General features: G+C 44.2%; 1 protein-coding gene across 4 annotated transcripts in view; it reads right to left on the bottom strand.

Moving 5' to 3' along the window:
- Positions 1-12,764, bottom strand: part of KIAA1211 (KIAA1211 ortholog) — a 185,735-nt gene that overhangs the window by 42,559 nt on the left and 130,412 nt on the right. For 2 of the 4 annotated variants that reach the window (XM_010859661.1, XM_010859662.1), the window contains one exon: positions 10,475-10,646. The gene's annotated coding sequence lies outside the window, so the exon portion shown is untranslated. Of the gene's footprint in view, positions 1-10,474; positions 10,730-12,764 lie in introns of those variants that run through there. The other 2 variants (XM_010859663.1, XM_010859660.1) reach the window with 2 other exon arrangements.

Raw genomic sequence — 12,764 nt, forward strand, 5'->3', positions numbered from 1 at the left:
GCTCTGCCAGGCTCCTCTGTCCATGGAATTCTCCAGGCCAGAATACTGGAGTGGGTAGCCATTCCCTTCTCCAGGGGATCTTCCTGACCCAGGGATCGAACCTGGGTCTCCTGCACTGCAGGCGGACTCTTTAGGATCTGAGCCACCAGGGAAGACCATACCAAGGAAGTCCACGATAGGGAAGCCCAGTTTCTCCCACAGTGCTTTACAAAATAAAGGCTGTAAGTTTTTTTAGTGGGTGAGTAAAGGATTAACCGGGTACTGGAGTTCGTCAGATGGGTTTTCAATGGAGAGGTCACTGAGGGAGTGAAAATCCTGAGAAGGCAAAAAGTGGGCAAGTGAGGATGATCAGCATTTTCAAAGGTTCCTTCCAGGCCTCCTTCTCAACTCAAACCAGCAAACTGCTTCTGGCTTTGTTTCCCATCTCTCTCTCACCAAGTTTTCCAGGTTTCCTTCTGTGTCAGTTATAGTTCTTAGCTGCAAGTAAGAGAAACCAACTTTGTCTCACTCAACCAAGAGAAAAGCTGCTAGGATTTCCCTCGTGGTCCAGTGGTTAGGATCCCACCCGCCAATGCAGGGGACATGGGTTTGATCCCTGGATGGGGAAGATTCTATATGCCATGGGGCAACTAAGCCCAAGTGCCACAACTACCAAAGCCTTAGTGCCTAGAGCCTGTGCTCTGCAACGAGAGAAGTCACTGCAATGAGAAGCCCATGCACCATGGTGAAGAGTAGCCCCCACCTGCCATATCTAGAGAAAGCCTGTGTGCAGCAAGGAAGGTGCAGCCACAGATACATAAATAATTTAAAAAAGAAATTTCTGAGATGAAAACGGGAATATATATTTTAAGCAAATTCTATTTTCCTATTTTTTCAATTTTAAAAATATTTAAAGAGCCATTTTTAAACTCATTGTCCGAAGTTTAGAGTTCTAGAGCCCATGCTCCACAAGAGAATAGCCTCTGCCCGCAGCAACGAAGACCTAGTGCAGCCAGAAATTAAAATAATAATGATAATAAATTAATTAATTAGGAAAAGAAAAGCTACAAGATGAACAGTGAGGGCTCAAAGGACAACCAAAGTTAGAGTTAAAGCCTGGAGAAAGATAGCAGTGAAGAGAGCTCTAGAGGTCAAGGCATCAGGAACCACAGCAGCTGTCACATAGCGCTCAAAGAGCCCAGTTACAGCCTGCTCTCCTGGTTGTGTCTTTACTTCCTGGATCCACCTGCCCAGTCAAAGCCCTAGGAGACAAAGGCTGATTGGCTGGGCCGGATCACATGTTCAGGCCAGGCTTCAGCAGGAGGGCAAGTAGAAGATCCGGGCCTTTTGGCTTCTGTCCTAGGAAGCAGGCACCAAGTTCTGTCAGACAGGCACACAGCAAAACTGATTCCCTGAAAGGAAATTTGGGTGCTGTGGAGAAGGAGAACCAGAAGCTAATAGATGAATGACCCAAACCAGCCACCACACTATGCTTTGGGATCCCCTTTTGATTCTTGTCTCTCATTCAGCCCATCCATACAGACCAGTCATTTGAACAGCTAGCTCTCTGGTGTTCGGATTCCACTTGTCCTCCAAGAGGCTGCCTTTCTTCTCCGTGGCACTTGCTGTGGCCTGAAAGCAAAGGATGCCACACCCCATGCTCCTGGATGTCCACACCTAGCTCCAGTGCCCTATGCCCATGCCTATCTGCAGAAGTGGCAGAGATCAGATAGAGGGTGTGTGATGGGCCTGTGGCCTGGAGCTTAAGCCCTAGAAAGGGACAGTAGAGAGAGAAGGTGAGAAGGAAAATAAAATGAAGTTATCCCTTAGACATACTATTGCATCCCTCACCTACTGGGCAGTGAGTGTTAAGGAGCACAGGGAGGAGTCAAGCAGAGCCATCTCCATTTTAAGTTGTGTTGTCTGGAACTACTGCTTCCAGTGGGGTCTGGCTGGAACAATGAAAAGGGAGAGAAAGTTTGCTGGTGGAGGTGTTTGGAGGAAAAGTCTCCTCGTGAATAAAATGTGACACAAGACAGGGATGATCTCCTTTTTTGTTCCTGGTTTGTGTCATCTGCATGTGACAGCTGGAACAGAGGCAGCCACATTGGAGCCATGAGGAAATAAGCCTGGGGATAGCCATACTCCCTGAAAATGCCAGAGAAGAAAAGGAATCAAACTGGATCTTGATTATGTTGCTAGGTTGCTGCATCAATGGTCCTTGAAACACGGAAAGTCATCTAGACTATCAGGAATCAGATAATACACTTCATTACCATTGCAGAAAGATACCAGTAGATGTGTTTTCTGTTAACTCATAATGCCTGATACAGTCTTCTAGCCACTACTCTAAACTCTGGGCACATCTAAGACCCACTGACATCACCTAACCTTGGAGTAAGAGCCTACAGAGGGAAATTCTCCCCACCTAAAAAAGGAGAAGGCTCTCTGCAGCTGCACAGTTAACACATGTCTCAGGCCAGCCCTCCTACTCCTTCTCCTTTGTCTTTTTTGGACAAGCATCATGTAATTTGGGACCATAGATATTGGGTAATTACCATGGCAATGATTAGGGATTCACTTCAGGAATAAGGAAATATAATTATAGTCCAATTGCAGCTTGTTTCCATGACAACAGGGGCAATTGTAATTGATCAGCACTTTTCTTCCTAAACAGAGCCGTGAGTCTCATTTAAATGAAATGCTGAAGAGCAATTAACTATCATCATCAAACAAACTAGAGTTGCTGGAAGAGACTGAAGTCAGATTACATTTTGTGTGACATCTTGGAGACTCATCCTGGACTCTGACATTCTATGAAAATACACAGTTCTCAATGGGCTAAAGGGTACCAAATCACCTATAATTACAGGAGAAATAGGATATGTCATAAAAAATTCAAGGAAGAGGAAGAAAGTTTGGAGTCTTAAAACACAGACACTGAGGGCTATAAGTCAAAGGATCATCTACTCCAGCCTCTAGGCTCAGTCCCCGGTCTACATCATGTAGGACGATCAATCATCTAGCCTGCCTCTAACATTCTGTAGGGACTCCTCAGCCTTCCATGCTACCTGTTCCACTCTTCAGGTGCCCCACCTGGAGTAAGGTCTTTTCACAAACCTCTCTAGCCACCATGACAATCAGTTGAGTCTTGGTCTATGCTTTGGAAATAGAAAACTAGTTATCAACATTCTCTTCATCTCAGTAGTAATATTACCCTGCATTTGGAAAGTACTTTTTTATAGCAAATAGTGTCAGGTCCCATGAATTTTTAAAATACTTTTATTTGGTTTATTTATTTTTGGCTGTGCTGAGTCTTCACTGCTGCTTGGGCTTTTCTCTAGCTGCAGTGAGCAAGGGCTCCTTTTTGTTGTGGTGCTCAGGCTTCTCACTGCAGTGACTTCTCCTGTTGTGGAGCACAGGGTCTAGGCACATGGGCTTCAGCAATTGCTGTGCATGGGCTCAGCAGCTGCAGCTCACAGGCCTAGTTGCTCAGCGGCATGTGTGATCTTCCCAGACCAGGGATCAAACCCATGTCTCCTGCATTGGCAGGCACATTCTTTACCACTGAGCCACAAGGGAAGCCCCCGCATGCATTTTTTGTCCTCATAATTATCCTGGAAGACAGCATATCCATTTAACAGATCAAGAGGCTGGCTTGGTTAAGGTCACACAGCTCTGAAAACACCTGGATTCACAAGAGGATCCTGGCTTCCAATCTACTGCCCTTCCACATTTTGTATCTCTAATAATTACTGAAACTGATCATCAGCCTTCTTTCTCCGAGACTTATTCAGCCCAGTCTATTAGTTCTCCTGCTTAGTCCTAATTTTCATGCATTTAATGCTTTTTGCACCTCTTGTCTACTCTCTGTTCAATTATAGCACATCCCAGGTTCTCATGGATAGAGGATAAATGATCAAGTAAAATAGTCTTTTCTGACTTCATCTTTTGAAAAGCAGTAAGGCCAAGGAACTGAAGCACACACAGTAATCAGAGAGCCTGAGCTTCACTGTAATTTCATTGGTGACATGCTGTCTCACTACACCAACCGTATAATTTTCCTTTTCCAGCAGGTCAAAGGGACAGAGATCCTCTTCACCACGGTGGGAAACCGAAGGATGAATTAGAAGAATATTGACTGGTACAGTGAGTGGGAAGAGTCAGTATGGTAAAAAGGGGAGGATTCATGTATTCATTCATTCAATAACAGGCATTCAATAATTTCAATGAATAATTATTGAATGCCTGTTATGTGCTAGGCACAGTGCTAGAGGCTGGAAATAGGATGAAAGGTAAGGTGTGCAGGCCTACTTTTAAGGAAAAGTAAAGGAAGTTGTGAGAACAAGGGCAGGGGGTGCTGATCTAGGCTCAGGGGGCCAGAGAAAGCTTGCTCCCTGGAGGAAGGTGCATTTGTGCAGAAAACTACAGGATGAAGAGGAATTAGATGAGGAAGGAGGTAGAGGTGGGGGTGGGGCTTTCCAGACAAAAGAATTATATGTGCAAAATCAGCTGAGTTGGAGTCATATGGTAAGTCTATGTTTAACAATTTGGAGGAGCTGTCCAAGTGTTTTCCAAAGTGGTGGCATCATTTTACATTATCAGCAAGTAGGAGGGTTCCAATTTCTCACATCCTTATCAAAACTTTTAGACAGTGGATTTGGTTTTATGGAGTTGTACAGTCCATGGAATTCTCCAGGCCAGAATACTGGAGTGGGTAGCCTTTCCCTTCTCCAGAGGATCTTCCCAACCTAGAGATCAAACCCAGGTCTCCTGCATTGCAGGCGGATTCTTTACCAACTGAGCTGTCAGGGCTTCCTTGGTGGCTCAGAGGGTAAAGCATCTGCCTGCAATGCAGGAGACCTGGGTTTGATCCCTGGGTCAGGAAGATCCCCTGGAGAAGGAAATGGCAACCCACTCCAGTACTCTTGTCTGGAAAATCCCATGGACAGAGAAGCCTGGTAGACTATAGTCCATGGGATCGCAAAGAGTCGGACATGACGGAGCGACTTAACTTTCTATCAAAACTTACTATTGTCTGTCTTTTTTACTACAGTCTTCCTAATGGGCGTGAAGTGATCAGGTCAGAACCTGTGCCCCAGAAAGAGGACTCAGAAAGAAATGGAGACTATATGGGCAGAGATCCTGCCTAGGCAGTGAGGGGTTCAAGCCACATACTGGGTACCCCAGTCCTGGGGTCCAATGCAGGGAAGATGAGCCCCGGTGGCTGGTTGGAGGGCCAGTCAGAGGGACTAACAGGAGGGCTTTGGGAAGCCTGGACTTTTTTCTTAGGAGTAGTGGGCACACTGAAATACAAAACCCTAATCTTTTTTCCTTTCCCCCCCAAACTTTAAATGTCTTCTTTTGTATTGGGGTTTAGCCAATTGCCAATGTCATGGCAGTTGCAGGGGAACAGTGAAGGGACTCAGCCATACACGAATCCATTCTCCCTCTATACTCCCTCCCATCCAGGCTGGCACACAACACTGAGCAGAGTTCCACGTGCTATACCTAGGTCTTTGTTGGTTATCCATTTTAAATACAGCAGTGTGTACATGCCCTTCCCAAACTACCCAACTATCCCTTTCCCCAAGCCCCCTCCAACCCCACCCCCACAACCATAAATTTGTTTTCTAAGTCTGTGAATCTCTTTCTGTTTTGTAAGTAAGTTCATCTGTATCATTTTTTAGATCCCACATAGAAGGGATGTCATATGATATTTTTCCTTCTCTATCTAACTTACTTCACTCAGTATGATCCTCTCTAGGTCCAAACACAGAGTTGCTGCAAATTGCATTATTTCATTCTTTTTAATGGCTGCATAATATTCCACTGTATATATGTACCACATCTTCTGTACCCATTCCTCTGTCAATGGACATTTAGAAAAGCTGAATCTTGTATTCTGCAATCTTGCTCAACTTTATTAGTTGAATGGTTTTCTTGTGGATTCCTTGGGATTTTCTATATATAAGATCATGGCATCTGCAGATAGATAGCTTTATTTCTTCCTTTCCAAAATTAAAGCTTCTATTTCTCGCCTAACTGTCCTAGTTATAACCTACAATAAGTACAGTGTTAAAAAGCGATTCTTGTCTTTTTCCTGATCTCAAGGGAAACACATTTTTTTTTACCATTAAGCATAATATTAGCTGTGGATTTTCACCACTGTCCTTTATCAAGTTGAAGAAATTCCTTTCCACTCCCAATTCTGAGTGTTTTTTATCATGTAAGGGTGTTGGATTTTGTCAAACGCTTTTATCTCCATCAGCTGAGATGTTGTGGTTTGTGTCCTTTATTTTGTTAATATAGCGTATTATATTGATTGATTTTTGGATATAAAACTAACTTTGTATTTCTGGCTTAAATTCCATTAGGTCATGGCGTATAATCCTTTCTATATGTTGTTGGAATCAGTTTGCTAGTGTTTTGTTTCAGATTTTTATGTCTTGATTCCTTAGAGATATTGGTCTGTAATTTTCTTTTTCTGTGATGTCTTTGCCTGGTTTTGGTATTAAGGTTAACGGTGGCCTCACAGAATGAGCTGGAAAGTTTCCTCCTATTTGCCACATTCGTTCTCAAGTGGAAGCCTCTGCTTATGCCATTTCTGACTGGAAACATCCGTGCCTTGTCTCTCAGCCACTTCAAGTCCTATCGCTTGTTGGGAGACAGCTCAAGGCCTCCTCATTCCTGAGCCCCTTCCTGTCCTGCTCCAACCCCAGGGTGAGCTCACCCTCCAGGGAGCCCCTTCAGTTCTTAACGTGCTTAGAGCTGGCACTGACTGTAAAGTGCTGTAGCTGTGTGTGATACAGTCAATGCCAGGTGTTAAGTAGAAACTGGAAGCAGGACAAGTGCTGTCCTCGTAAGTAGCAGAACCTCCGTCAGCAGCTGAGGGCCAAAGGATACCCGAGCTTAGTGACCCAGGGCCAGCAGGACAACCCAGGGCCACGTGACTAGCTCCCTAGCACAGCTGCAGCAGGACAGAGGCAGAGTAATGGATGGTTCCGAGGGCACTCATTACTGTTTGAATAGTGCCTCAGCGACTTACCAGCAAGTCATTCTCAAATGGGAGTAATAATGTCAATCTCAGAGAGTCATGGTAAATATTACATGAATTCACCTATGTAAAACACATTTGTATTAAGTTTAACACGTGGTAACTTTAATATACACCAATGGATATTCTCTGAGGGGGAAAAAATTGTGGTTAAAGGAATCTTGGAAATGCTGCAAACGACAGCTCTCTTCTTGGAAATTCCCAGGGCACAATGGCACAGTAAAAGCTCTGAGAAGTCCTATGTGAAGAATTCTATTTAATTCGTTTCGGTCCAGGATTTCCCAGACCTTTTTGTCAAAATGACCTTCTCCCCCTTTTGAAATTTAAAATCTATTTAGCACACTTTGGGAAACACAGTATTAGCTGTTTTTAGTTAATAATGGAAGTCATATTAAATTGTTAAAAACTGATCATGTTTTACTGTTTTGCTTTTCCCACTGGCATGTATAATTTAAAAGTAGCAGCCTAGGAGAAATAAAGGCTTCTAACCTAGAGAAAGAACAGAATGCTTTAAGACCCAAAGGAAATGAGAAATTTCAGGCAGAAGGAGCAGATCAATAATGAGCTATTTTTGGCCATGGAGACATTTCTAGAATTACAGATTCTTGGAGTTCGACAGCATGTTAAAGTTCAGCTCCTTTAAATTCCTACCCGGTGCAGAAATTGCCCTTCATCAGTCCCAATCCCCCTGGCATACATCCAGCCTCTCCATTTTTAAACAGCTCTAGTAATTATGAAATTCTCCTTCACACTGGGCTGAAGTCTGCCTCCTTGGAGCCTCCACCTGAGATCACGTTCACAGAATTTTGAGTTTTGTATTTTAGTACCAGCTGCCCATTTTGGAGATTAACAAATAAAATACACTACGTATATCGTATATATATACTTTTTGAATCCTACACAACGTAAAGAAGGGTATCTGTTAATTGAGCAGCAAACTGAAAATAAGGATTGTTAGAAGCAGCATTTCTCATCTTCTCCTTCTGTAAATAAGGCAGATAATCAGAAGTTCAGCTAAACTGTAAATGATGCATGTAATATTTACTTCATGGGTGGAATTATTTTTCAGTTGGAAATTTCTGGGACTTCCCTGGTAGTACAATGGATAAGAATATGCCTCCCTACACAGGGGTGAGTTCAATCTCTGGTCTGGGAAGATTCTACATGACTCGGAGCAACCAAGCCCATGCGCCACACCTACTGAAGCCCGAGCACTTAGAGCTTGTGCTTTGCAACAAGAGAAGTCACCGCAACGAGAAACCTGTGCACCGCAATGAAGAGCAGCCCCTGCTGGCCACAACTAGAGAAAGCCTGCCCGCAGCATTGAAGACCCAAAGCAGCAATAAATATGTAAATAACTGAATAATTTAAAAAAGAAAATTTCTGAGAAGAAAACAGGAATACATATATTTTAAGGAACTTCTATTTTCCCATTTTTTAAATTTTAAAAATATTTAACGAGCCATTTTAAAACTCACTATCCAAAGTTTATCCTTCTAGCTTCCTGTATTATACAAATGTGTTAAACAATTAAAATACAGCATATGTTTCATAAATATAGGTTTATTAATAAGAACAGGTAACATTACATATATTTAATGGAAATGTAGCTGTTAGATCCAATGTAGATTTCCCCAAGGCTTTGTAAAACTTTAAACCTTAAGGAAAAAACCTAAGGGTAATTGGAATACCAATTAAGTGGGATGAGAACCAGAGTCTAGGGTCTTCTGAGTCTAATATAGTTCAACAAGAAATCAGAGACTTGACAGAGCTATAAAAAGGATAAGTTGTGCTTCCATAGGACAGTCCTTCTAAAGGAGAACTTTCCAGACTTGAGCTCAAATTTTGCATTAAACCGCTACTCGGTCATATTTTAGTATCTGTACCTCATTCTGATGTGTGAAGCAAAAAGTTTCACAGTCTTACTTTGCAAAGGAAGAAACTGAAGTAAAATCAAAACTGATTCATGCTGAACAATACTCAACTCTACATCAGTACTGACATTCCAGCAGTTGGGTTTAGTTTGGTGCTAGCTGTGTTCTCTTTCAGTGAGATCGTTTCCTTTGGTCAGTAGTTTCCTTACTAAAGACAATGGAAAACAAATAACGGGCCTGTGGAGAAAAGGAGTCAGCATTACTTGGAACTAACAAATGTTGTCGTGGGCACTGTAAAGCTTAATGTGGATGGCTTGCTTGAGGATTCTGCAATCTGGGCTCAACTGCAGTTGACAACACTATACTCACAGACAGACCACTGAGGATGTTTTTGTCTTTGTCCTTGAAACACAATAATATCACAGACTACATCATCTATGCCATCAACACGTGCTTAATGCATTGCCAAGCATTCACAGGAAACACTTTCTAAGAGCCTAAGATGAGGCTGAATAAAACCCGGTCCCTGACTTCACAGAACTGACAGGTGAGTGAGAGAGACAGACAAGCCCATCAATAACGTCCAGAGAAAGCGACAAGCTCTTTGCTGGAGCCAGGCTCCCGATGCTGGGGGAATGCTGTCAAGGGCAAACAAACCAGAACTGGTAGTGGGAAAGGGCTTCTCAGAGAGCTGACTGCAGAGCTGTCAGGAGCACAGCTTAACCATCTCTGACTTCAATTCCCAGCACTCAGGTGAGAAAGTACTGCCTGACCCTGCTTGTCTAAGTTCTTGACACTGTCACAGCCAGATGTAGTGTGCTCTAAGAGGAGGAGAAAGGGAGAGAGGAGGAGGAGAGAGCAGAGACAGGGAGACAGAGAAGGAGGAGAGAGCAGAGACGGGGGAGAGAGAAAGAGGGAGAGAGTAGAGATAGGGACAGAGACAGAAGGAGAGAAGAGAGACAGGGAGACAGAGAGAAGGAGGAGAGAGCAGAGACAGGGAGAGAGAAGGAGGAGAGAGCAGAGACAGGGAGAGAGAAGGAGAGAGCAGAGACAGGGAGAGAGAGAGAAGGAGGAGGAGAAGGAGAAGGGATGGAGGAGAGCAGAGAACAGGGGAGACAGGAGGAGAGAGAACAAGGAGCAGAAACTGAAAGCTCACTGGAGGCAGGTTCTGGGAGTTGCAAGAGATGGCCAGGGTTATGAGGGTGACATCCTGTGCCCCAGCAGTCTGTGTACTCAACATGGGTGTGAAACCTTTCCCCTTGCCAGGCAGTGGGACAGGGGACACAGTTTCCTTCAGCCCAAGGAAGCTTGCTGAGCTGAGGCAGTGAGCTGCCACGTTCCTCCCAGGGCGAGGGCAGCAAGAGGAAGGCTTAGACTCCGGTGGTCTCCCGGCAAGTGAGACCCATGTGCCAGCTCCCCGAGGTGTCTGCGTAGAGCAAGCACCCCGTGCACCCAGATCCTCCACCTTCCCGGAGGTGCCAAGGTGGCCCTGCCTCCCCTGGGACTCCACTCCCCACCCCGGAACTCCGCAGAAGGTCTGGGGGTAAAAAGTGTGAGTGATTACCTCAGACTGCCCTCCAGGGTCTCCTCGTCGGAAGAGAAGGTTCCATTGCTGACACTTGGGGGAGAGCAACACTTGCGCCCCGAAGACGCCTCCTGGGATACCGACGTGCCTTTCTTTTTCCTTTTGCCGAACAACTTCTTAAAAGGCTGGAATTTGCCTCCTTTCTTCTTGTCTGTGGATTACAAGATAAACACGCTGCAGCTGGACAAGGCTGCACCTCTGAGCCTAGAGCGAATTATGACCGGGGCTGCGAGCCGGGGCAAAGGGCGGTCGTCGGAGCCAACAGCCACCTGGCCCGGCGCCAGCACGGTCCTCGGGCAGCGGGGCCACACAGCTGCCGGGGCGACGCGCCCCTGGGCAGGGTCTTCTGCCCCACGGGCACCACCGAGGGCTTCCAAGCTTCATGCTGGCCGGCAGGGCATCCCCTGTGTGTGCTACATGATGCCAGTGCCTGCTTTCTTTAACAAAGCAGATGGCCAGGGCCCCTCTCCGTGGGAGATGCTGAGAAAAACACCTAAGTTAGGCGGTTAAAAGGTTTTATATATAGATATAGATACATAAGATAGATACACATATAACTTTATATATATACATACATCATCTTCCCTGAGAATCACTCTCTTTCAGCCTTTATTAGGTAATAGAAGATAACTACTAACTCTTGGCATAAGCTTTGCCCCCAATTCCCTCCATCCCCATATATTTGCAGTTTATTCCTCTTGTCTCCTTTTAAGACATACTATGAAGAGCCCCAGAGGAGCTGTTATGAACATCTTTCCATATATTATTAGATCCAGTCAGGACCCAGGCTTACTGCCAGCACTTTATACAGATATTTTAGGTAATACCTTTCAGTTCTGCTCCTTCATATACGAATTCCTCTAAATGACCCCACTCCTACACCCCAGAAGAGAAAGTGTAAATCAGCCTCTACTAGGAGAAGCTTCCTCTCAGATCTTTCCTTTCAAAAGCTTAGTCATTTATCCAGAGGCCAATCTTTTTTTTTTTTTTAATTATTTAATCCTTACTATCTATGTATGACTGCTGGCTCAGCAGGTAAAGAATCAGCCTGCAATGCAGGAGGCACAGGAGATGCAGGTTTGATCTCTGGGTCAGGAAGATCCCCTAGAGAAGCGGTAACCACTCCAGTATTCTTGCCTGGAGAATTCCATGAACAGAGGTGTCACAAAGAGTCAGACACGACTGAATGACTAAGCATGCACATATCTGACACACATATGACTTCTGTAAGAACTTTACAGATATTACCTCAGTTATCCTCAAAACTACCTGGGAAGTAGATACTGCAAACATCTGTGTTTTCTGGATGAGAAACCTGAGCCCAGAGAGATGAAATTACTTGTCTGTGTCATGGGAAACATATCTTGGAAGCTGGAGTCAGGAGCTTTGAGGGGAAAGGAGAGATGAACGTTCATCGTATGTACGGAAAAGTACCTGCACAATACACACAGGACTGAGCCCCCATCTGGGTGTCAAGTCCCCAGACCTCTGCTGTCCAGAGATCTGGGTATCAAAACAAGGCTAATCATCTCATTTCCTCTCGTGATCTGCAGTTATGGTCTTACTAAGAGTTCACAGAAAATCTGATGTGAGGAAGAAGTGGTTTAAACTACTTTGCCCTAAGCAGTGGTGAGAGAAAGTGAGGAAGCATAAAGAATAATTACCAATTACAAAAAGATAACAGTCTGGGATCCTTAGTATAGATGCAAACACACCTTCAAACTTCATCGATCCCTGAAATAACATATTGTATCCCCCTTAAAAGGAAAGGAGATTGATAACATAGCAAATAAGGCACTGTGTTAGTCATGTAGTCCTCAAAAAGAGTTAAATTATTTAAAAGACAAGGAAATGTGCAATATAACTGAGATCACATTATTTAAGAATGGTTAAAAACAAAAAAAAATTGGAGTGTTTAATTTCAAAATGTTTTCAGTGATTATTTATTCAGGCATATAGTTCAGAGATTTTCACAAAACCTACTTTTGGTTTTCATCAGTAAAGTCTCCAATGGCTAATTTTAAAAATTATAATCAGTAGATTTTGAAGACCTTCACAGAACATTAGGTAAGTGTTAGAAGAACTGACTTCACGTGTTTTGCTTGGTGGTCCAGCGGTTAAGAATCCACCTTCCAATGCAGGGGATTCCAGGGGGGATCCCTTGTTAGGGAACTAAGATCCCACATGCCGCTGGACAACTAAGACCACATCCTGCAACTGGAGAGAAACCTGAGACGCAACAAAAGATCCCGTGTGCCACAATTAAGAC

This window comes from Bison bison, unplaced genomic scaffold (assembly GCF_000754665.1).
Source record: "Bison bison bison isolate TAMUID 2011002044 unplaced genomic scaffold, Bison_UMD1.0 scf7180017864458, whole genome shotgun sequence".
Classification (NCBI taxonomy): Eukaryota; Metazoa; Chordata; class Mammalia; order Artiodactyla; family Bovidae; genus Bison; species Bison bison.